At 40.9% G+C, this 26,423-nt stretch overlaps 1 long non-coding RNA gene across 1 annotated transcript; it reads right to left on the minus strand.

The window, feature by feature from the left end:
- Positions 1 to 500: 500 nt before the first annotated feature.
- LOC111749987 (uncharacterized) lies at positions 501 to 18,963 on the minus strand. Its single transcript, XR_002785148.2, has 4 exons — positions 18,364 to 18,963; positions 16,066 to 16,160; positions 3,722 to 3,816; positions 501 to 640 (listed from the first exon to the last, which is right to left on the minus strand). It is a non-coding gene; the product is annotated as an uncharacterized LOC111749987 (long non-coding RNA).
- Between the last annotated feature and the right edge of the window lie 7,460 nt (positions 18,964 to 26,423).

Genomic DNA, 26,423 nt, shown 5'->3' on the forward strand with positions numbered 1-26,423 from the left:
GAGACCAAAGGATCAATATTTACCCTAAAGCAAAGATGAGAGGTAAGGGGGGTGGGGGGAAGGGAACCTAGATTAATGGAAATGGAACAGCCAGAATGGAAATAATGAGAGTGTTGACACATTGCAAAAAAATGTAACCAATGTCACTGAGCAATATGTATAGAAATTGTTACATGGGAATCTAATTTTTTGTAAACTTTCACCAAAAACACAAAAAATATATAATTAAAAAAAAAAAGTAATGTCTAAGCCTGTGTACTTCCATACAACGAGGTCCTTTAGCATCCTTTTCTGCTCTGCTCTGTGCCTTGGGCGCCGGCCCCTGTGGACTGATTCCCAGGGCTCCCATGCACACTGGCTTCCCTTTGGGTTCAGCCAAAGGGAGGCTCCAGTAGGAGATTAGAGGGAAGAGAGATGTCAGGGTGCGTCTGGCCCATTTTCTGGTGTAGACCATGCTTCTGACACCCCTTCTCCACAGCCCCAGCTCCCACTTACCTTTTTCTGTGGAGTCACCTCTGACTCCTGAGGACCCTTTGTGTGTCAGAGTAGGACTGCGCTCCATAGGGTTTTCAGTGACCAGCTTTTCAGAACGGAATCACCACAGCTTTCCTCTGAGGTGCCTTGAACTCCAATCCCCAACCTTTCGGTTAGCAGCCCAGCAACACATAAAAAAAAAAAAAAAATTAGCATAGCATGCTTGCAAAAATACCTTGAGGGAGGGGGACTAAATTGGCAAAAAAAAAAAAAAATATATATATATATATATATATATATATAACTTGAGTTATTAGCATAAAAATACAGTAACAGTACTGTAACAGAAATACCACAAGTGGGTAGCTTAAAAAAAACAGAAATTTTTTTCATAGAGTTTAAGTGGTTCGAAGTCCAAATTCAGGGTGCTGGCTCTAGGGACAGGCTCTCTCTGTCCGCTCTTGGGGGAGATCATCACCTCAGCTCCTCTAGTGTTCTTCTCAGTGTTCCTTGGAGACCTCCACATGGCATCTATCTTTTCCCATTTGTGCTTGCTTGTTTCTCTCTGTGTCTAATCTGCTCTTTTATATATCACAAGTGACTGGTTTAAAACACACCCTACACTGATATGGATCATAATCATAACAAAGAAAACCCTGTTCCCAAATGGCATCAGGTCCACAGGTAAAAACCAAAAAAAATCCAAACCCATTTCCTTGGAGTCTATTCCGACTCCTAGCGACCCTATAGGATAGAGTAGAACTGCCCCATGGGGTTTCCAAGGCTGTAATCTTTAGGGAAACAGACTGCCACATCTTTTTCCTTTGAAGAGGCTGGTGGACTTGAACCACTGACCTTTCTTTTAGCAGTCAAGCACTTAACCACCGTGCTACGAGGGCTTCTTCCATCCACAGGTATACTGTTTGGTACCATTGAGTCGGTTCTGACTCATAGTGACCCTATATACAACAGAATGAAATAGTGCCCTGTCCTGCGCCATCCTCACAGTTGTTGCTATGTTTGAGCCCATTGTTCCAGTTACTGTGTCAAACCATTTCACCGAGGGTCTTCTCTCCACAGATATGCCCACTGCCATCCCCAAGCCAATTCCAACTAAGAGACCCTATAGGACAGAGTAGAACTGCCCCATAGGGTTTCCAAGGAGCAACTGGTGATTTTCAATTGCCGACTTTTTAGTTAGCAGCTGAGCTCTTAACCACTGTGCCACCAGGGCTCCCTCCATAGGTATAGGGGTTATGATTTAGAGCACATGTTCTGAGGGGACACAATTCTATCCATAACACCTTCTTTTGTTATTTCCTTCAAACAAGGCCACACTTGGCAGACTAGCTCTTCCAGCCCAATCTCTGGAAACATCTGGGCTAGATTTCTTCTTCTACAATCACCTTGACTGATAAAAGCATCATTATGAGCCTTGGGCATCACTAAGGTCATTGTCAGCAGCCAACATCATTCACTATTTTCTTCCGATATTGCCCTTAGATAGAAATCTCTTGAAGACCTAAATGTCAGGCAGACCCTTCCTTCAAAATGGAGGCATTTGGAAGCTGCATGTTTTTTCATGATTTACAATGAGCTGTTGAAGAAGCCTTTCAAATGAGTGGCTTATGAATAGGAAAGATTTATCACTGTCACTCGTGCTATTGAAAGCAAGCCCACGTCTTCCATCAGAGCACTCCAGCTGTAGAAAGCAAAGTCAGACAGGATCACAGGGAGGCAGCTAGAAAGATGGCTTCCCAGAGCCTGGGTCCCATGTGATCCTCCTCCATTAGTGCCAATTGCCTTTAAAGGGCTTCTTTGTCCGGCATAGGGCACAGCAGGTCACACCTCCATTCTGAGCCTCCTTTGTCGCTGAGAACGCTTGCACATGGTATGCTGACTCCACACGAGGGGAGCCTTCTTGTCTTGCTGAAAAGGAGGATCACGGGGCTCAGATTAGGTAAAACAGAGAAAAAACATAAGTTAGATGCTTTCTGATTTTCTCACACCTGAAGAGTAAAACAGGCTTTCTTCTATTAATTTCTTTCTTTATTGACTCCAAGGACCACCAATAACCAAATTAAAGAAAGTGTATTTTATTGTATTTTTTCAAAAGCCATGGGATAACTGGTTGCTGTCGATTTGATCTCAGTTCACGTGTATCAAGCAGAACTACCCTCCACAGGGTTTTCAATAGCTGATTCTTCAGAAGTAGATCACCAAGACTTTGCTCTGAAGCACCTGTGGATGAACTTGAACCTCCAACAATTCAGTTAGCAGTCAAGTTGCTTTAACGGTTTGCACCACCCAGCAGCTCCAGACATTACATAGGGGTGCCTGAAACATGTCACTGACACTCTGATAGCCTCCTGGTAGCCCATCTTTCTCCCTCTCCACGTTACATTACAGTGTACTTTCGTAAGAGGTGCTGGTAAGGATCAAGTGTCCTATCCTTCCCACCTGGTCGTCCCAATGCCCCTCTGTCAGCCAGTTCCCCTGAGCAGCCTGCCCAGTTCTCTGTACTTTTGAGCTCAATGTCAGGCATCATCCAGCTCCTTCCTGAAAGACTGCAGTGGTTACCAGAAGAAAGCACTAAGCCCCCATCCTCTGTAGCATATAGTGAGAATTCAGCCCTGGAGAATTCACACGGAGCACCTGAAAGACAAATTACCTGGAAAATAAAGACACTTGGAACCCTGTGAAAAGGACTTCATATTCTATAAAACCCATCATCCTCAAGTTAAATTCGACTAAGAGCAACCCTATAGGACAGCATGGTACTGCACAACAGGGTTTCCAAAGAGCAGCTGGTAGATTTGAACTGCCAACCTTTTGGTTAGCGGACATATCTTAACCACCACTGTAAAAAGGCCAAAAACAAAAAAAACTTATTGCCATCGAGTCTGTTCCGACTCATAGTGACCCTATAGAACAGAGTAGAACTGTCCCATAGGGTTTTCAAAGAGCGGCTGGTGGATTTGAACTGACAACGTTTTGGTTAGCAGCTGAGCTCTTAACCACTATACCACCAGGACTCCAATAGGCACCTAATGATAAAGCTGACACCTGGGATGCAGTGTATGGCTGAAAGTTACCTCAACCAAAGAAAGAAAAATATTTTCTTCAGTGTAAGGCTCAGGTGAGTAAGAACCCATATTAGCAACTGTAAACACAGTGTCAGCAGAACACTAATTAATGTCATTATCCATATGCCAGCATTTATCATGTGGACATAGTGTATACTCACACAGTAATGAGATGAAGGCACTCCAGCTAATGTCAGCCATTCTCAAGGACAAGGTGGTAGATCAGAGGTGAATCTTCTATTTTTGTGAATAAAGTCTACAAAAAAGGGAAAGAAGAAAACCAAAGACGGGCCCATTTGTTTATTCTGTGGTCCACAAAGCCTAAATTATTTATAAACTGGCCCTTTTTAGAGCAAGTTTGTTGACCCCTGTGATTTATAAGAGATTCATGGATGGCACAAACACTTTTCCCTCACCTACTAACCTAAAGGTTGTTAGTTTGAATTCACTCAGAGGCTCCTTCAAAGACAGTCTTGGAGATCTGCTTCTGTAAAGATCACAGCCCAGAAAACCCTGAGGAGCAGTTCTACGCTGTAACACATGGGCAGCTGTGGGTCAGAATTGGCTTAATAGCATCATGTTAGGTTTTGATTTGGTGATTGATAACGTCCTTCTCTTGCCAGCCCGACAATTTAGCTGGATAGAGCTGCCTTCGGTAGCTCTACGAGAATGCATAAATCCCTTCAACTATTTGAGCTTGACTGTCACATTCTCTAAGCAGTTATAATACCAACTTCTTTGGGCACTTACGAAAATTTTACACACTCATCAATTTAGAGTGCGTTGCTGAAATAAACCCTATAGGACAGAGTATATGTGCTGAAATAAGGCACACAATATTGTCACCCTGTCCTTACTATCCAGGGACCTTTCTCTGCTCCAAAGAATTTTTTAAGATTGGGATTTTAACTGAATTTTTCTTAATAAGTGTTGAATACTAATAATTTATTCTCAGAAGGCTGTGTTAGAGTTCACTTACAGTCCACAGCAACATTTTCCCAATAATGGTTTTGTTTTGTTAATTTTTTTTGTTGTACTTTAGATGAAGGTTTACAGAACAAACTAGTTTCTCATTAAACAATTAATACACATACTGTTTTGTGACATTGGTTGTCAACCCCACGAAATGTCAACATTCTCCCCTTCTTGACCTTTGTTGTTGTTGTTACATGCCATCAAGTCAGTTCTGACTCATAGTGACTCTACGTGCCACAGAGCAAAACACTGCCCAATCCTGCACGATACTCTAATCGTTGTTATGCTTGAGTCCGTTGTTGCAGCCACAGTGTCAATCTGTCTCGTTGAGGGTCTTCCTCTTTTCCACTGACCCTGTACTTTACCAAGCATGGTGTCCTTCTCCAAGGACTGATCCCTCCTGACAAGTCCAAAGCATGTAAGATGCAGTCTTGCCATCCTTGCTTCTAAGGAGCATTCTGGTTGTATTTCTTTCAAAACATATTTGTTCTTTCTTTTGCAGTCTATGGTATATTCAATATTCTTCAACAACACCACAATTCAAAGTCATCAATTCTTCTTCAGTCTTCCTTATTCACTGTCCAGCTTTCACATGAATATGATACAATTGAAAATACCATGGCTTGGGTCAGGTGGACCTTAGTCTTCAAGGTGACATCTTTGCTTTTCAACACTTTAAGGAGGCCTTTTGCAGCAAATTTGCCCAATGCAACGCGTCCTTTGATTTCTTGACTGCTGCTTCCATGGCTGTTGATTGTGGATCCAAGTAAAATGAAACCCTCTACAACTTCAATCTCTTCCCTGTTTATCATTGACATTGCTTATTGGCCCAGTTGTCAGGATTTTTGTTTTCTTTATGTTGAGGTATAATCCATACTGAAGACTGTGGTCTTTGATCTTCATCAGTAAGTGCTTCAAGCCTTCTTCACTTTCAGAAAACAAGGTTGTGTCATCTGCATAATGCAGTGTTAATAAGTCTTCCTCCAATCCTGATGCCATGTTCTTCTTCATATAGTCCAGCTTCTCTGATTATTTGCTCAGCTTACAGATTGAATAGGTATGGTGAAAGGATACAACCCTGATGCACACCTTTCCTGACTTTAAACCACTCAGTATCCCCTTGTTCTGTTAGAAAAACTGCCTCTTGATCTATGTAAAGGTTCCTCATGAGCACAATTAAGTGTTCTGGAATTCCCATTCTTTGCAATATTATCCATAATTTGTCATGATCCACACAGTTGAATGCCTTTGCTAGTCAATAAAACACAGGTACCTTTGTTTTCTTCTTGACCGTAGGTTTCCCATTACCAGCTTTCCTCTCCCCTCCTGCCTTCTCATCCTTGGCCCTGGGCTGGTATGCTCATTTAGTCTCCTTTTGTTTTATGGGCCTGTCTTTTTTTTTCTAATCTTTGGCTGAAGAGTGAACCTCAGGAGTGATTCCATTACCGACCTATAAGGGTGTCTGGGAGCCATACTCTATGGGTTTCTTCAATCCCTGTCAAACCAGTAAGTCTGGTCTTTTTTTGTGAGTTAGAATTTTGTTCTTTTTCTCCAGCTCTGTTTGGGGCCCTCTATAGCGATCCCTGTCAGAGCAGTCAGTGGTGGTAGCCAGGCACCATCTAGCTGTGCTAGACTCAGTCTGGTGGAGACTGTGGTAGTTGTGGTCCATTAGTCCTTTGGACTAATCTTTCCTTGTTTCTTTAGACCCCAAACACTACTCACCAAAGCAGAACATAGAACATTTTCTCTAGAAACCGTGGTATGCCAATTGGGCTAGATGTTCCGCTAGACCATGGTCCCCACAGCCCTGAGCCCAGTAATTTGGCTGTTTAGGGAGTTCAGATATATCTATGGAGCTTCCATGACCTTGCCTTGGGCAAGTTGTGCTGGCTACTCCAGTACTGTGTACTGTCTTACCTTTCACCAAAGTTACCACTTATCTATTGTCTATTTAGAGTTTTTTCCTCCCACTCTTCCCCTCCACTGTAACCTCCATTGTTACAAAGATTGTTTCTTTTTGTATGTAAACCTTTTCATGAGTAGCATCTGGGGTCTTAAAAGCTTGTAAGTGACCATCTAAGATACTCCACTGGCCTCACCCCATCAGGAATAAGGGAGAATGAAGATAACCAAAGACACAAGTCCTTTAGACTAACGGACAGGGATCACAATAGAGGGTCCCAGACAGGCCTGAAAACAAAACAAGACTAAAGGGGCACACTAGCTCAGGGGCAAGGACTAGAAGGCAGAAGGGGACAGGAAAGCTGGTAATAGGGAACTCAAGGTAGAGAAGGTAGAGTGTTGACATATCATGGGGTTGGTAAACAATGTCACAAAACAATATATGTACTAATTTTTTAATAAGAAGTTAGTTTGTTCTGTAAACCTTCATCTGAAGTACAATAATAAAAAATAATTTAAAAAATTAAAAATGGGCAAAGGACACGAACAGGCACTTCACCAAAGAACATATTCAAGCAGCTAATAGATATATGATGAAGAGCTTGTGATCACTACCCATTAAAAAAAAACCCATTAGAGAAATGCAAAAAAAAACCACAGTAAGATAACATCTCTCCCCAGCATTACTGGCATGAATCAAAAAAACAGAAAATAACAAATGTTGGAAAGACTGTGGGGAGATTAACTCTTATGCACTGCTGATAGGAATGCAAAATGGTACAAACATTTTGGAAAATGATATGGAGCTTCCTTAGAAAGATAGAAACAGAAATACCATATGATCCAGCAATTCTACTCCTCAGAACATATCCTAGAGAAACAAGAGCCATCACACAAGTAGACATGTGCACACCCATGTTCACTGCAGCATTATTCACAATAAGCAAAAAGATGGAAACAACCTAGGTGCCCATCAACAGATGAATGGATAAACAAACTATGGGAAATACACACAATGGAGTATGACACACTGATAAAGAACAAAGATGAAGCAGCGAAGCATCTCACAACATGGATGAATCTGGAGGGCTTTATGCTGAGTAAAATAAGTCAATCACAAAAGGACAAATGCTGTATGAGACCACTACTATAAAAACTCAAAAGGAGATTTACACACAAAAAGAAACAATTTTTGATGGTTACAAGGGAGGGAAGGGGTGGGAAGAGAAAAACAGTAAATAGACAATAGATAAGTGGTAACTTTGGTGAAGGGTAAGACAGTACACGATACTGGGAAAGCCAGCACAACCTGACAAAGGCAAAGTCATGGAATCTCTATGTTGTTGTTGTTAGGTGCCGTCGAATCAGTTCCAATTCGTAGTGAGCCTATGTACAACTGAAGGAAACACTGCCCAGTCCTGCTGTGTCCTCACAATCATTGTTATGCTTAAGCCCATTGTTGCAGCTTCTGTGTCAAACCATTTCACGGAGGGTCTTCCTCTGTTTTGCTGACCTTCTTCTTTACCAAGCTAGATGTCCTTTGCCAGGGAATGATCTCTCCTGATAACATGTACAAAGTATGTGAGACATAGTCTCACCATCTTTGCTTCTAAGGAGTATTCTCATTGTACCTCTTTCAAGATAGATTTGTTTGTTCTTTTGCCAAAAAAAAAAAAAAACCTGTTGCCGTGGGGTTGATCCCAACTCATAGTTTTTTGGCAGTCCAGAATACATTTAATACTCTTCACCGACACCACTATTCCAAGGCGTCAATTCTTCTTAAGCCTTCCTTATTCATCATCCAGCTTTCACATGCATATGAGGCGATTGAAAATATCATGGCTTGGGTCAGGCACACCTTGGTCTTCAAGGTGACATCTTTGCTTTTCGACTCTTTAAAGAGGTCTTTTGCAGCTGATTTGCCAATGCAATGTGTCTTCTGATTTCTTGGCTGATGCTGCCATAGGTGTTGATTGTGCGCCCAAGTAAAATGAAATCCTTGACAGTTTCAAACTTTTCTCTGTTTATCATGATGTTGCTTATTGGTCCAGTTGTGAGGATTTTTGTTTTCTTTATGTTGAGGTGTAACCCATACTGAAGGCTGTGGTCTTTGATCTTCAATAGTAAGTGCTTCAAGTCCTCTTCACTATCAGCAAGCAAGGTTGTGTCATCTGCCTAACGCAGGTTATTAATGAGTCTTCCTCCAATCCCGTTACCCCGTTCTTCCTATAGTCCAGCTTCTCGGGTTATTTGCTCAGCATACAGATTGAATAGTCATGGTGAAAGGATACAACCCTGACACACACTTTTCCTGTGACTTTAAACCACTCAGTATCCCCTTGTTCTGACTGAATAACTGCCTCTTTTCTATGTACAGGCTCCTCATGAACACAATCAAGTGTTCTGGAATTCCCATTCTTCTCAATGTTATACATAATTTGTTATGATCCACACAGTACAATGCCTTTGCATAGTCGACAAAACACATGTAAACATCTTTCTGCTTTCAGCCAGGATCCATCTGACATCAGCAATGATATCCCTGGTTCCACGTCCTCTTCTGAATCCAGCTTGAATTTCTGGCAGTTCCCGGTCTACATACCACTGTAGCTGCTTTTGAATGATCTTCAGCAAAATTTTACTCACGTGCAATATTAATGATGTTGTTCAATAATTTCTGCATTGCATAGGATCACCTTTCTTTGGAATAGGCATAAAAATGGATCTTTTCCAGTCGGCTGTCCAGGTAATTGTCTTCCAATTGTCTTGGCATAAACGAGTGAGCACTTCCGGTGCCGCGTCCATTTGTTGAAACACCTCAATTGCTATTCTGTCAGTTCCTGGAGACTTGTTTTTTGGCAATGCCTTCTGTGCAGCTTGGACTTCCTCCTTCAGTACCACTAGTTCCTGATCATATGCTACCTCCTGGAATGGCTGAATGTCTACCAATTCTTTTTGTTACAATGACTCTGTGTATTCCTTCCATCTTCTTTTGATGCTTCTTGTGTCATTTAATATTTTCCGCCTAGAATTGTTCAGTATTTCAACCCGAGGCTTGAGTTTTTTCTTCAGTTCTTTCAGCTTGAGAAATGCCGAATATGTTCTTCCCTTTAGGTTTTCTGTCTCTAGGTCTTTGCATATGTTATCATAATACTTCACTCTGCCTTCTTGAGTCACCCTTTGAAATCTTCTGTTCAGCTCTTTTACTTCGTCATTTTGCCCTTTCTCCTTAGCTATTCTACATTCAAGAGCAAGTTTCAGAGTCTCCTCTGACCTCCGTTTTGGTCTGTTCTTTCTTTCCTGCTTTTTTAATGATCTCTTGCTTTCTTCATTATGATGTCCTTGATGTCATTCCATGAATCATCTGGTTTCCAGTCATTTGTGTTCAATGCCTCAAATCTATCCTTGATAAGTTCTCTAAATTCAGGTGGGATATACTCAAGGTGGTACTTTGGCTTTCGTGGATTTGTTCTAATTTTCTTCAGCTTGAACTTGAACTTGCATATGAACAATGAATGGCCCATTCCACAGTCAGCACCTGGCCTTGTTCTGACTGACCATATTGAGCTTTTCCATCATCTCTTTCCACAGATGCTGTCAATTTGATTGCTGTGTATTCTGTCTGGTGAGGTCCACATCTGTAGACACCAATTATGTTGTAAAAAAATGTATTTGCAATGAAGAAGTCAATGGTCTTGCAAAATCCTGTAATACCACTAAGGCCATATTTTTCAATTACTAATCCTTTTTTTCCAACTTTTGAATTCTAATCACCAGTAATTATCAATACATATTGATTATGCGTTTGATCAATTTCAGACTGCAGAAGTTAGTAAACCCTTCAATTTCTTCATGTTTGGCCTTAGTAGTGGTATTATTGCTGAGGGCACGGAGGCCCTCCAGACTCCATGGGTCCTTGTCTGTCTCCTGTAAGAATACACAGAGGAGACAATTTGGGATTTAACTCTGACAGGTTTATTTTGCTTGCGACAAGTAAAAGGAGTCAGAGAAAGCTCATGGGCAGCTCCAAAAGTCTGACTCAGAAATGGAGGGCAAGGCTAGGGTTTACATGGGTTTGGTGGAGACAATACCAAGTAATGAATATTTAGAGGGTTTCTTTCAAGGGACAGGAGCTTCTCAGAATGGTGGTGCGTACTAATTAGGCTGTGCGTGCATCTGGAACCACGCTAATATTCAAGAGGGGGTCTTCTAGGCACTATGCGTCCTCTGTGGCTGGCTAAGGAAGGTCAAACAGTGGTCACACTTTGTCACTGGTCACACTTTGTTCCTCTGTGTGTGTGTAGCCTGTAAAAATGGGGAAGAGACTAGAAAAACACTAAGGAGGTGGTAGTAATTTACGAGTTGTTTTAACCTTTTTTCATATTGGCAGAGTGTGCTTCTTGTTTATTCAACTTTTAGATGGTAATCTTTTAACAGCTCTTTTGCTCTGCCAGCACTGTTAACCCTATCTGTCTCAGTTGGTGTATAAATTTGAATAATAGCCATATTAACTAGTCTTCCTTGTAGGTGTATGGGTATTACCCTATCACTGAAAGGGTTGTGTACTTCAGGATAGATCTTGAAATGTTCTGTTTGAGGATAAATATGATGTCATTTCTCTCAAGTTTGTCATCCCTGGCATAGCAGACCATATGATTGTCTGATTCAAAATGGCCAATCCCAGTCCATTTCAGCTCACTAACACCTAGGATATTGATGTTTATGCATTCCATTTCATTTTTGATTATTTCCAATTTTCCTAGATTTATACTTCGTACATTCCATGTTCCAATTATTAATAGACATTCGAAGGTGTTTCTTCTCATTTCTAGTTATGCCACATCAGCAAATGAAGGCCCCAAAAGCTTGAGTCCATCCATGTCATTAAGGTTGACTCACTTTGAGGAAGCAGTTCTTTTCCTATAGTATTTTGAGTGCCTTCTAACATGAGGGGCTCATCATCTGGCCCTATATCAGACAATGTTTCACTGCTACTTATAAGGTTTTCACTGATCAATTTTTTCTGAAATAGACCACCAGGTCCTTATTCCTAGTCTGTCTTAGTCTGGAAGCTCAGTTGAAACCTGTCCACCATGGTGACCCTTCTGGTATATAAAGTACAGGTGGCAAAACTTCCAGTATGACAGCAACACACAAGCCACTGCAGTACTATAAACTGACAGACATGTGGTGGGTCACAATTACCCTATTTGCACAGTCCAACCCAATCACTTGCATGGGAGTTAGGTGACCATGGCAAGATAGGTCACACAAAACCGATCTATCACACAGGTTTAGACCTAGTTCAGCCATTAAACTATGACATTCATGCCATTAGTAAAAAATAGAGGTAATAAAAATACCTTCCTCACAGAATTGCTGTAAGGATTAAGTTATATATTAAGTGAGAGTGTTTTATGAACTCAGCCATCTGAAAGAATATAGACTATTTTATCATCCTTAAAAGTAAGCAGAAAATGTTACAATTTTAGAGTTTTATTCATATAAACATAAAAAGAAAATGAAGATAGTTGTATGGCCAGATTTCTCACTGGGCATGGGAGCAGATCAACAACAGAAAAACTGATGAGACCCTTGAATCAATCTACACCTTCAATTTTAGCTCTGAGAGAGCTCATCTAACCTTGGTTGGCATAGGACACCATGACACCATGATGCTTCTGGGGAAGTCTGGGGTATTAGACACATTCATCAGTTCCCACCTTGCCCTAAACATTTTTTGGCTTCAGTGTCAAACTCTGCAGCACTTGGTGTCATATGGCAGGGATGAGATCCTGCCTTCAACACCATACATGTGAGGATAGGCCCATAGGAGGGTCTATCCAATAGGCCACATGGTGGCAATTCCAAATAGAATTGTCCCAAACAAGAAAATAAGGCTTTATTAAGGAGAGTTTCCAAGTCTGCCAAATCCGGCCAGTAATAACAACTGCCTCATAAGGTTTGAGGCTTAAATTAAAGGTAGGCACCTAGAGTAGAGTAAACTCAATAAATGATATCACCATCATCATCACCATCATCACTACCATCATCATCACCATCATGAGCTACTGGCATATTCATCATCACCATTCTCAGCATCATCACCATCATCACCAAAATCACTATCACCACCATCATCATCAGTACCACTCTGCAGCTGGTAGATTGTTTCTGCTTTCTTTTTGGTTTACTTTCCCACGCCCACGTGCTCTCTGCCTCTGACCTCTGGAACTACATGTACCTGAACGTTACGGAGGCACGGGTGATGTGGTATGCTCTCTCTTTCTGAACACACGAAGATGGCAGGGATGCATGTCAACAGCCGGCCGTGTGCTGTGGAAGCCGGACCCACCGTGGGCAATCCTGGGCATGTGGCTGTGAGCTCCGTGGACACAGAGAGGAGGCCCCCAGGCCCAGGAGGCCATCTGACCAGATGGCTGAGAATAAAGATGTTAAGAAATTGGCTGCCTGTGGTCTTGAAAACATAGCCACCTCATGGCCACAGGGAGCCTTTTTGAAAGTTTTTTGCCTTGATGTTTTGAATGAAGTTCATTGTGATGCGTGTTTGTTCAGCTTATTTAGAGAGATCAGTGAGATGAAGCCCAGGTGAGTTATTTGGCAGCAGGGAATGCTGCTGTTTTTAATCAAAGCAAATAAAAAGACAATTTCTTTTATTGAAAAGATGTATCCTCAAGGCCTTTTACAGACTGCAGATATGTCCACCTTCCTTCATCTTACATTCCTTTGAGAAGAGAACACTTTTGAAAAGCCATCAATATAAAAAATGCTCCTAATTTCACACAAAAATACCTGAAAAGCTCTGTCTTTCTGAATCAGAAAAGAAAAGGAGGGAAAGAATAAACCACTGTGGCACAAGAGTCATCACAGCAACACAGGCCCTGGAAGTACATGCTGGTGGAATGCGGGGCCTTAGGCCACTGACTCGAAGGTGCAGGAGGCAAACCTGGTTTTATGGTATAAACGTAAGTAGTCAAAGCAATTACTAAAATGCAAAGACACAAAAGGATGCATAGAATAGCAAAATCCAATTTTTTGAGGTTCCATAGACTAACTGTAGATTCATCCACTGTCAGCAAAGACTTCATACCCACAATTTAAGCTAAATCACATGCCACCCAGAATATCCTACTCAGCAACAATGGATATGAGAGGCAAATGGATAATGATGCTTCAAAAAATAATAAGCATATCAGCCTCTATGACTACTCTGGCATCCCCAGGACCAGGTATTTGTCATTTGCAAACACTATCATTCAAGTGCCCCTTGGAATATGTGAATGGAAGAAATGGAGTAGATGAAACAAGACGTCCTTAAATGACTCCACTACAGCACCATGTACTGACATCCTCTTCTCTGCCACCATGTGCCACCGTGGCTCTGTCCGCCTTCGGATGGGATATGTTCTTTGTATTCTCAACCACGCTTATGGAAACTGTTTTCCTTTAATCATCTGAAGTGCTCGAATAGCATTCATTGTCAGGAAATTGTTTTTAGCTGAGCTACTGGAATTTTCACTTTGTGATTCAGCCCACCCCTGCACCTGTTACCCCTTCTGTGCCTGTCCCTTCTGTACCTCTCTTGTGGACCTTTCTACGTGACCTTAAAAGTACAGAGGTTCTCCATTGTCTAGGAGGTTTCCTTGGTCCCTCATGCCCTTCCATTTTTTATGCTGGTTCTTGTCCCTTCATTGCTGTCTTCGTTATCTAGGGCTGTTATAACAGAAATAACATAAGTGGATGACTTTAATGAGTAGAAATTTATTCTCTCAGCCTAGGAGGCTAGAATTCTGAATTCAGGGTGCCAGCTCCAGGGGAAAGCATTTTCTCTCTGTCAACTCTGGTGGAAGGTCCTTGTTATCAATCTTCCCCTAGTCAGGGAGCTTCTCATGGCAGGGATCCTAGGTCCAAAGGACATGCTATGCTTCCGGTGCTTCTTTCTTGGTCCTGTGAGGTCCCCCTGTCTCCTCCTTGCTTCTCTCTTTTATATCTCGAAAGAGATTGATTTACTACAAAAGCTAATCTTGTAGATTAAGTCCTGCCTTCATTAACATAACTGCCGCTAATTCTGCTTTGTTAACATCTTAGAGGTAGGATTTACAACATACAGGAAAATCACATCAGATGACAAAATGGTGGACAATCTTCCAATACTGAGAATCATGGCCTAGCCAAGCTGACACATTTTGGAGGGACATAATTCAATCCATGACAATTGGCAAGCCCCTTGAAGCAGTGAGTAAGCTTGATGCAGTGCTCTCTCCTCTCACGTTGTCCCTGCTTAGCTCACTGCTCCCTGGGGTCTGCATCCCACAGCCACTGCTGTTAGTCTTGGTTAAGTTGTGTCTAATCTCTGTCATACCTATTTCTGAACTGTGTCCTCCTCACACATATTCTTGGCTGAGGTTCTGCTGGGTCCGAGGCTTCCTCCCTTTCCTGCCCATCATCTGCTGTCTGCATCACAGCTGCAATAGATCTCTACTCACCCCACCTGCTCAGGACACTTCACCTGCTCCCATAGGCACAGGACAGGGTTTGAGCCACTTAGCCCGATGCCCATGGATGCCCCAAGCCCAGCCCCTTCCTACCTTCTCTTTCACCTTGTAGTGTACAGCATCCAACATTTCCGTTACCAATGCAGGAAAATCCCACAAAGGAGACTGGGAAGGAAATTCTAGAGAGGTGAGAGGAAAGCCTGTTATATGTTCTAGAAGCTGAGTGAAGAAGGTGTTTAAAGGCAAGGAGTGATCAGCTGTGAGAACGTGCTGCTGGAGGGCCGGGTAAGAGGGATACTTAAAATTAACACCTGAACAGAGTGGTGAGGCCATCGTCTTGACCAGAGACCACCAGAGCAGCAGGGGCAAAAGTCTTGTCAGGGTCATTTCAAGAGAAAAATCAGGACAATTACTGGAGAGAAAAGTAGAATAAAAGGACTTTTTTTTTTTTTTTTAACAATGAATGAAATAACTGCATATTTATTTGCTGATGGAAATGTCCCAGTAGGGAGAGAGAAATTGATAATGCAGAATTGAGAGGGGATAGTTACGCAAGTCATGTCCTTGAGGAGCTGGAAGTGGATGGGTTTTGTACACCTGTTTATCCTTCATAACAAGAGAAGGACAGAGAATTAGATAAGAGGATGGATGTGTCAGAGGCAGGAGGGGAGATTCGTGGCAATTCTTTTCTGAGCATTCCTTTTTTCTCCACGAAAATGAAAAAACAAGAAGGCCAGCTGAAATTAAAGATGGAGGAAGAGGTGATACAGATTTCAGGAGAGAAGAAGGTGAGAAATAGTTATATGGGGAGTGTGGTATGAAGGCAGGCAGCTTTCAGGACCCACTTGCATTAGTGATCATGGATTTAATGAGAAAGGGTCAGTGCAACCTCACTGCATTGTACAGGTGCAGGCGCAGTGTGGGACCAGGGCTGTGCCAAGAAAGTAAGATGCAGACAGAGAGGAGCAGAGGACTTCATTTTATTACTTCAACTATTCTGTGAACACTATTCCTTCTTTAAAGATAAGAAAACCCAGGTACTCAACAAAATTAACAAGAGCTTTGTTACATAGGCATGACTGAACTCATTGAACAGGAGTTGAGTAACTCACCCAAGGTCAGCAAACTAGTGAGACATGATTTGGGGTCCAAATCCAGGTGCAGGTAACTTGACAGCCATTGACCTTTCCAATGCACTCTTCTTTCTCTACATGGTGAAGAATTGCATAATACATATAGTATTACAAATTAGTTCATCTGATGCTCACTACCTGGAATTAGGTCAAATTTCACAGGTTAAGGGCACGGTCCTCCCCAAGACTGCCCTCACTTCCCCAGACACAAGTTTGGGATTCCTAGACCACCCATACTTTTGACCAGCCAGCTGTAAATTTGGAGATTCCCATTACCTCAGGCCACTAGCTGCAGGCTTGGGGTTTCCTAGGACGCCTGCCCTTCTGATCTTCTGAATACAAATGCAGAGGTTCTCATTACCTTCTCAGGTTTGATAATTTGCTAAAACAACTCACATAACTCAAGAAAGTGCTATATTTACAATTACTGTTTTATTACAGCAAAAAAGAATACAAATTAGAACCAGTCAAAAAAAGACACACGTAGCGAGAGATCTGGGAGAGTCCCAAACAAGGAATTTCCTATGGAGTCAGGACAAGTCACTTTCCCAGCATGGGAAATTTTGTCAATCACGTAAAACCGCTTGAGCTTTGGAGTCCCTAGATTTTATTGGGGTTGTGTTTCACAGGCATGATTGAATTCATAGGCACCTGATTGAACTCAAATCATTCCTCCATTCCTAGCCCCCAACTCGAATCATCTCATTAGCATAAACTACCAGGTGTGAGCCAAAGCCCACCATAGATACAAAAACACTCCAGGCACTCAGGAAATTCCAAGGATTTAGAGGTTACCTCTTAGGACCCAGGGACAAAGGTCAAATTATTTGGGTAAATTTAATTCTTTACCCCGCAGCTATCAATTTTATCTCCACTCCAGATTCTGTGTGCCATTATATCACTCATACCTCTTTAAATTGTATTATTTTTATTATTATTAGTTCTTTGCTTTTTAAAAGTGCTTTATAGTTTTTTTTGTTGTTGTTAATACTTTAATTCAAGTATAGCTTACGTACAGAAATAACAGAGTTCATAGGTGTGTGGATCAATGAATATCACAAAGTGATGAGTGTTAATGAGCTGCTTGTATCTGAATTGATGTATCTCATTGGTTTTGTAAAATTTACAGACATCATCTATTTTGAGATTATGTCTAATTCATTCTGTTTTCTCATCTTGGGGCACCAGTTCTACAAATTTTGGACTTTTGTATTATGTCCTAACCAAAAACAAACCAAACCCGTTCCAGTCAAGTCGATTCCAACTCATAGTGATCCCACAGGACAAAGTAGAACTGCCCCATAGGGTTTCCAAGGAGTGGCTAGTGAATTCAAACTGCTGATCTTTTGGTTAGCAGCAGAGCTCTTAACCACTGCACCACCAGGCCTCCTTTATCATGTCAAAAAAAAAAAAAAACAGTGCCTTCAATTTTGATTTTGTATTTTTAGACTCCAGAACTATATGAAAATAAATTTCTGTTGCTTTAAGCCATCTAGTCTGTGGTAGGAAACCCTGGTTGCATAGTGGTTAAATGCTACACCTGCTAACCAAAAGGTTGGCAGTTCAAATCCACCAGGTGCTCCTTGGAAACTCTATGGGGCAGTTCTACTCTGACCTATAGTGTTGCTATGAGTCAGAATTGGCTTGACAGCAACAGGTTATAGTCTGTAGTAATTTTTACATTAGTCCCAGGAAACTAATACAATTGTGTTCAGTTTTTCAAATTGTTCTTGGTAAAAGGGTTGGTTTATATTTTCTAGTATGCCATTAGCAGAAATAGAAATTTCCTCTTAATTTCTTAAAGTTATTTCGCATGGGTTCTTTTATATTCTTTCATAGCCCATCAACACATAGCAGATGTCAGATGTCTAGAAAGACACATTTCCCTGGATGGTACCCACACATATAAAGACAGATGACTGGGTACAGTGTATTAAACACTTCTTTCAAATAATATGTCTAATGAATCCCTTTTTTTTTTTTTTCTGCCTCCTTTTGTATCATGAAGGGCTTAAAGAGGATTTTTTTTTTTTAACTAAGAAGTTTCTCTAAGGATGAATCACACTGTTTCTTAAAAAATTTCCACCTCTCATTAAAGCATGCCAGGTTACTTAATTATAAGTTTCCAAGTAGTGGTTGGGGCAAGATAAGGAGCTTTGAGATGTACAACCTAAACTCAGTCTTAATAATGTGGTTTCAGGAAAAAAAAAAAAAGGAACTTTAATTAAGAAAGCAAATGACAGGTCAGAGAAATATAATCAAGCAAACCGATCTTACAGAGCCTTATTTATTATCCATTTCCTCCGGAGACCCAGGTTGGAGAATGAGAGTCAATGATGAGTTTGAGTTGAAGCCTTCTCAGAACCAGCCTGTGCACAGTCTCCCTGAGTCCAGACCATGCCAATTCTCTGAACTGCAACAATGAGACTCAGGGTGAGAGTTGGATGTTAGCGAGGGTAGAGAAGTGACGAAGGGAGAGCTCATCCTAAAATGAAGAGAATAGGGTTGGGTGAGCCATCTCTCCAGGAATAACAGAGAGATGCTCACGGATATGTGTGGTCCAGGCACGTAAAGAGTCTGTGAGCTCTCTGCCTAAAGAGCATTTAAAAATATATATTTTATTGCATTTAAGGTGAGAGTTTACATAGCAAATTAGGTTCCCATTTAACTATTTCTACACAAATTATTTAGTAATATTGGTTACATTTTTCACAATGTGTCGTTATTCTCATTCATTCCATTCTGGTTGCACCATTTCTAGTATTCTAGTTTCCCTGCCTTTTACTGACTAATGAACATTTTAGCTCCGTCCCTCTTGGGCATCTCTTGTGTTACACTCCCTGTCTTAGAGTTCTCTGTAGAAAGAGAATCAGTAAGATATATATACACACACACACACACACACATATATATATATATCACTAACCCTATATATATATATATATATATATATATGGGTTATATACATATGGAGAGAGAGAGATTTACTCAAGAAATTGGCTCATATGATGTTGTGAGGGACTGATAAGCTGGCTTGTGTCCCAATACCAGGTCAGGTGACTAGAAGAGTGAAGAGTAAGAGAGTTCTGATAGAATATCTATTTGTAGTCTGGAGCAGAACACGCCCCAGGGAAACTCCCTTTTTTCTCTTAAGGTCTTCAACTGACTGATGGAGGACCACCCATTATGGAAGGTAATCTGCTTTAACTACAGCAACTAGACAAGCATTTGACCAAATAATGGGGCCCTGTAGGCTTGCCAGGTTGACACATAAAATTAACCATCACACTCCCTACAACAGATTTATCTTATGTGTCAAATTTAAACAATTGATTCTGAGGTTGCATCAAGGTCACCGAGAAAGGGTACTATCAAGGACGTTACCAACTGTAGACTTGGAGATGGGAGAGTAGCAGCACAGTATTGGGTACTTGCCACTCCTCTCATTAAAATATGGATACAAGTATCCCATAAATTCCTATGCCATGTCAAAGTATGTCAATAGGTATTATTTCACTTGTTCCTAAAACAAGCTCTGGGGGCTGATAAGACAGGTATCACAAAACTCATTTTACAGGTCTGAAAACTGCAATACAGAACATAACAGGATTTGACCACATTACCCACAGCTCCTTACTAGCCAGCCCTGTCATTCCTGCTCAACTTTGCTACAGTTGTAAGAAATACTGGTAGCTGCCTAATGGCCAAGGAATGATGTGAGAAAGTGGACAAGGCAGAGATATTTACAGCATTGCTCTTGAAGAGCACAAAGAATGCTCTTTAAGGAATGGTAAATAATCCTGTTAGGTTAAGAAATTAGACATGTAATTCAGAGTCTTTTACAAAAGATAACTAAAGGATAAAAATTATGAATGATCATGAATACAGACTTATGTTATATTAGAAATGGAATAACATAAGTAGTTAGTGATTCAAACATAGACAGAAATACGAAAGGTGCTTCCATGATTAAAAACTTTAGCTGCTAACCGATGTGTACACCCAAACACAAGGCAGGGAAAGATCAGTTTAATTCAATTCGAGAAATATTTACTTAGGCTGTATGGTGAGTGTGGCAACATAAGGGTCAATACCCACACAGCTTTTGCCTTTAGGAGAATTTATTCTAGTATAAATTAGGTAAATATGCAGATAACTATAACCCACGATGAGATATGATACATGTCATTGGAGAGACACAAAGAAAATATTATGGGAGATCACAAAATTAGGAGATTTGGATACAGCCATTCAGAGTAATGATTGCATGAGCATGAATTCCATTTTTATAAACATTGAAAATTCACTCTCAAATTCAGGAAAGCAAAAACGGGGGGGATAGGGTATTATTTTCAATTTCAGGGACTGATTCTGATCCTGTAAAATGCTTTTTTTTTTTTTCTGAAATCCTCAGAAGGCCTGTAATGTATTTATATCCATTTCCCAGAATCTTTCTAGGATTGTACATAACAAGCATTCAATATAATAAATCACATTCATCTCCTGATTCATGACGTTGGGTTCAGTTTTTCTCATAAATCTTCAAAAATTAGGAAAACAGAAAATGGTTTCTACAAAAAGAAAAAAGAAATCATAGAAGCCAAGAGTTTGATGCAGTCCTTAAAAACTTTGAATAGAAATATTTTTAGACTACCCAATATGGACCATTGCCTATCTCATTCAACAGCTCTCCTGAAACAAGTTCCAACAGCCTTTGCGTAACGAGTGGTTTGGCATCAAAATCCCTCTGTGTTGTGAGTTCTCTAAGGAATGATCACATGTGCACCAGACACAGGGAGAGAGATCTTAGTTTCCTTTTTTATTTGGAAGTGTTTTGATCCTTGCACACTTAAAAATGGCATTTTCTTCATCTGCTTGTATCTTGGTTCTTAGGTCCTTGTAGAAAAGAAAAAAGAAAAAAAAACTCAACCATACTCCTTCCCCAAGATGGTGCTTTTAAAAAAATGGTTGCAGATTCTTTGACACTTCTTCCTGCAAGAGCTTGGGTGTCTGTCCCCTCCTTTTAAACCAAGGCAGGCTCACGACCACTTCAATCAATCCATATGGTGGAATGATGCCCTGTAACTTCTGAAGTGACATCCTGGAAGTTCATGGAGCTTCCATGTGGTCTCTGGGAATATTGCTTTTGGAATTCTCCTTTTCAGAACCCAGCTGCCATGCTATGAGAAGCCCAAGCCTCATGGAGAAACCTTGTGCAGGTTGCTTAACTATCACAGCTGAGCCTAGCCTTCAAGCCACCCCAGCCCAGGCATCAGATATCTAGGTGAAAAAAGTCTCCAGATAACTCCAGTCCCCAGCCTTAGATCACCCCAGCCATCCGACACTTTCCAAATGAGACCTTAGACATCTGTCTTCACTCTGTACAGTCTCCCAACCCTTGGAATTCCCGAGCACAATAAAATGGTTATTGTTTCATGCCTCTAAGTTTAGAGTCATTTGTTATTCAGCAATCGCTTACCGGAACACCCGTCATTACATCTGGCCAAGTTATTCAAACATGTCCACAGTTCCCCCCTCTCAAGCCCTGCTGTAGCTTTTTCACCTTAACACTCACCCAATTTTACACTGAGTTCCTAGGTGGTGCAAACAGTTAAGTGCTCGACTACTAGCTGAAAGGTTGGCAGTTCAAACCCACCCAGAGGCACCTCAAAAGACCTAGCAATCTGTTTCTGAAACATCACAGCCTTGAAAGCTCAATGAAGCAGTTCTACTCTGTACACATGGGGTTGCCATGAGCTGGAACTGACTCGATGACAACTAAGAACAACAATTTTACATGAATATTTTTCTAATAATATTTCTAATGATATCTGTTAATATCTTGGTGTATGTAATAATATTTCTAATCATATTGCCTCAATATTTTGGTGTATTTAATTTCATTTTTGAAACCACTTTATTATTTTGGGGCATTTTCCTATTAAAAGATACTTAGTTTCTTTTCCATTTGGGGCAATTATAAATAATGTCACCACAAATATCGTTGGGTGTAATTTTATGCTTGAGTTTGGGATTCATTTTATAGGATAGATTTTCAGAAGTTCAATTATTGGGTTAAAGAGGATTAATGACTGAAGGCTTTTGAGGCACATTGCCAAATTTATGTTCAAAGAGTTATAACAATTTAGAGTGATACCAGTAATATATGAGCATGACTGAATCCCTGTACCCTCTAGCTAATTTAAGTTTTATAATTAAGAAAAACATTAACTTCAGGCATAAAATTCATAATTTTATTCATCTCACCAATACATTTTGATATGGAATGACAATAAGGGCAAACAGAATAATACGCACTTTATAGTGTGGGATACAAAGGCAGGCAGAGTGTGATTTAGAAGAACTAAGACAGAATTCAAAGACTCAATGGGGAAGCCAGGACAGCTTGACAAAGGCAAGGTCGTGGAAGCGTCATAGACACATCCAAACTCCCTGAATGTATGAATTACTGGGCTGAGGGCTGGGGACCATGGTCTTGGGGGACATCTAGCTCAAATGACATAAAATAGTTTTCAAAGAAAATGTTCTACATCCTACTTTGTTGAGTAGTGTCTGGGGTCTTAAAAGCTTGTGAGTGGCCATCTAAGATATTCCACTGATTGTACCCTTTCTGGAGCAAGGGAGAATGAAGAAAACCAAAGACACAAGGGAAATATTAGTCCAAAGGACTAATGGACTACAATTACCACAGCTTCCATCAGACTGAGTCCAGTACAACTAGATGGTGCCCAGCTACCACCACTGACTGCTCTGACAGGGATCACAGTAGACGGTCCTGGACAGAGCTGGAGAAAAATGTAGAACAAAATTCTAACTCACAAAAAAAGAGCAGGCTTACTGGTCTGACAGAGACTAGAGAAACCCCAAGAGTGTGGCCCTTGGACACTCTTATAGCTCAGTAATGAAGTCACTCCTGGGGTTCACCCTTCAGCCAAAGATTAGATGGCCACATAAAACAAAACGGGACTAAATGGCCACACCAGCCCAGGGGCAAGGAAAAGAAGGCAGGGGGGTGGGGCACAGGGAGGTGGACAGGAAAGCTGATGATGGAGAACTTGGGATCAAGAAGGGAAAGTGTTGACATGTCTTGGTATTGAAAACCAATGTCATACAACAATATGTGTATTAATTATTTAATGAGAAGTTGGTTTGCTCTGTAAACCTTCATTTAAAGTACAATTTAGAAAAAAAGAAAGAAAGGCTGTCAAGCCTGGGGCAAACAGAGCAAATGTCAGATGAGCCAAAGAGAGAGGGAGCAACATAAAGAATGGGAACTCGGAGACCATGGCAAAGCGGAGATGCCTGAAGTGGGAGAGAACCAATTACATTGATAGTTTGTGCAACAATTACCCTAACCTGTGCCAAGCTTCCCATCACCACAAACAGAAATCACTGTGTCCCAAATAATGGCACCCCTTCTCTCCTCTCTCCCACCCCTGTTAACCACCTATAAACTGTAGTCTATATATTTGCCTATTCTTGTCATTTAACATAAGTGAGATCATACAGTATTTTTCTTTTTGCGATTGATTTATTTTACTCAGCATCATGTCTTCAAGGTTTAGCTTAACAAGTAAACAAGGTCTGCCTTGAGTATTGTGCTCTTTCAAAGAGTTCTCTCTGTCGGATCAAATTGGCAACAGCATCTGAAAATGTTAGATGAGAAGTTTAGGGGGCAGTGACTATGTTGACGATGATGGAGTAATTTGGTAAGGGACAGGGAGAATGATTACACGACTTGAAGAATGTAAAAATTTGTCACTGAACTATACATGTAGAATTTGTTAGAATGGTACATCCTTTGCTGTGTATATTCTCACAAAAAAAATTAAATTATAAAAGAGAGAGAGAGAAAGAGAACCCCAGGCACAGGATACACTCCAAAGGGCGGTGTGGACCTCTGTGTTGAGCAGAACTCCGAGGCTCAGTCAAAACTCACTGGGGGTTGTGCCTGGGAGTGCTAAACACAACTCAGCCTAGATATACCAATGCCAAGTCCACCCAGGAGTTTTTAGGATAGCTGTGTCCTAGAATTAGACCAAGAAACTCAGATAAGAGTCATTTAAGAGAATGAGAGAGAGAGGAAGAAAAAAAAATCTGGACCACTGGTGTCACTAGGATAGAATTTGCCCCTTGTTTATCATCTCATAGTTCTCTCAGAGGGCAGCTAGAGGTTAGGATACAAGGTTTACATAAATAACATTAACAAACCAACAAACCAACCCACTGCCTGCCGTCAAGTCAATTCCTACTCAAAGCAGCACTATAGAACAATGTAGAACTGCCCCATAGGGCTTCCAAAGAGGAGATGGAGGACTCAAACTGCCAATCTTTTTATTAGCAGCCAAAAATAACATTGTTATTGTTAGGTGCCATCCAGTCTGTTCCAACTCATAGTGACCCTACGTACAACAGAACGAAACACTGCCTGGTCCTGCACCATCCTCACAATCCTTGTTATGCTTAAACCCATTGTTGCAGCCACTGTGTCAGTCCATCTTGTTGAGGGTCTTCGTCTTTTTCACTGATTCTCTACTTTACCAAGCATCGATGTCCTTCTCCAGCACTGATCCCTCCTGACAACATGCACAAAGTATGTAAGATGCAGTCTCCCCATCCTTGCTTCTGAGGAGCATTCTGGCTGTACTTTTTCTAAGACAGATTTGTTTGTTTTTTTCACAGTCCATGGCATATTCAATATTCTTCTCCAACGCCAGAATTCAAACACATCAATTCTTCTTCAGTCTTCTTTATTCAATGTCCAGCTTTTACATGCATATGAAGCGATTGAAAACACGTCTTGGGTCAGGCGTGCTTAATCTTCAAGGTGACATCTTTGCTTTTCAGCATTTTAAAGAGGTCCTTTGCAGCAGATTTACCCAATGCAATGTGTCTTTTGATTTCTTGACTGCTGCTTCCATGGCTGTTGATTGTGGATCCAAGTAAAATGAAATCCTTGACAACTTTGATGTTTTCTCCATTTATCATGAGGTTGCTCATTGGTCCAGTTGTGAGGATTTTTGTTTTTTTTATGTTGGGGTGTGAACAATAATAATACTAATACTAATAACATTAGGAGGAAAAAATTCACAGGAAACTATTTGGAATGGGAATGAATTTGGCAAAACAAATTCAAATACCCTTGCCATTATTTTCCAAAACAACTAACATTTCATTTTCTTTTACAGAAAAGCAGGTCTTAGAACGAAGGCATTTATAGAGAGGATACTTAAAACAGTGTTTTAAGTGGTGTGTTTGTTCAAACCCTCACTGTTTAAGGGCCACCACACTGCACTGGCACATTTTTCTCCCAGATCCCCAAGGACTACAACAGAAACATCTGGTTTACATGAGCTTCATTCTTGGCAGTGGCACATTATGTAAGTAAATATCTGCTCAGAATCATCACACAGTTGAAACTGATATCACCAGCTACCCAGTTTTCCAAGAACAATATGGACTAAACCTCTAATTAAGTCTTTTAAACAAGAAAAATGCACGAGAGAGAGAATGATTGGTTCTTGTCCAGGCTCTCTTACATGCCAGTAATGGGAACCCGGGAAATTCAGGGCAACTGAGGCGACTTGACATGTAGGAAGAAATATATTTTCCCCTAGATCACACTCGAGTACTTGGCACATACATCTCACATATACAAACAAATTAAAATTTTATTTCCTGCTTGGCCAGGTAATGGGCAAATTAAATATTCTGGTTTATTGCTGTTGTTGGGAGCCTTGGAGTCACTTTTGACTCATAGCAACTGTATATGACAGAGTAGAGCTGCCCCATAGGATTGCCTAGGCTATAAATCTTTACAAAGGCAGATTGCCAGGTTTTTTTCTTCCATGGAGAAGCTGATAGGTTTGAACTGATGATCTTTTGGTTAGCAGCCAAGTGTTTAATCATTATGCCATCAAGCTTCCTCTGCTCTACTTCATAGTTCCTTGTTGTTGTTGTTGTTAGGTGACATTGAGAGTCGGTTCCGACTCAGAGCAACCCTATGCACAACAGAACGAACCATTGCCCAGTCCTACACCATCCATAAAATCATTGCTGTGCTTGAGCCCATTGTTGCAGCCACTGTGTCAATCCACCTTGTTGAGGGTCTTCCTCTTTTCTGCTGACCCTGTACTCTGCCAAGCATGATGTCCTTCTCCAGGGACTGATCCCTCCTGACAACATGTCCAAATTATATAAGACACAGTCTCGCCATCCTTGCTTCTAAGGTGCATTCTGGTTGTACTTCTTCCAAGACAGACTTGTTTGTTCTATCAGCAGTCCTTGGTATATTCAATATTCTTTGCCAACACCAC

This window comes from Loxodonta africana, chromosome 2 (assembly GCF_030014295.1).
Source record: "Loxodonta africana isolate mLoxAfr1 chromosome 2, mLoxAfr1.hap2, whole genome shotgun sequence".
NCBI classification, from domain to species: Eukaryota; Metazoa; Chordata; class Mammalia; order Proboscidea; family Elephantidae; genus Loxodonta; species Loxodonta africana.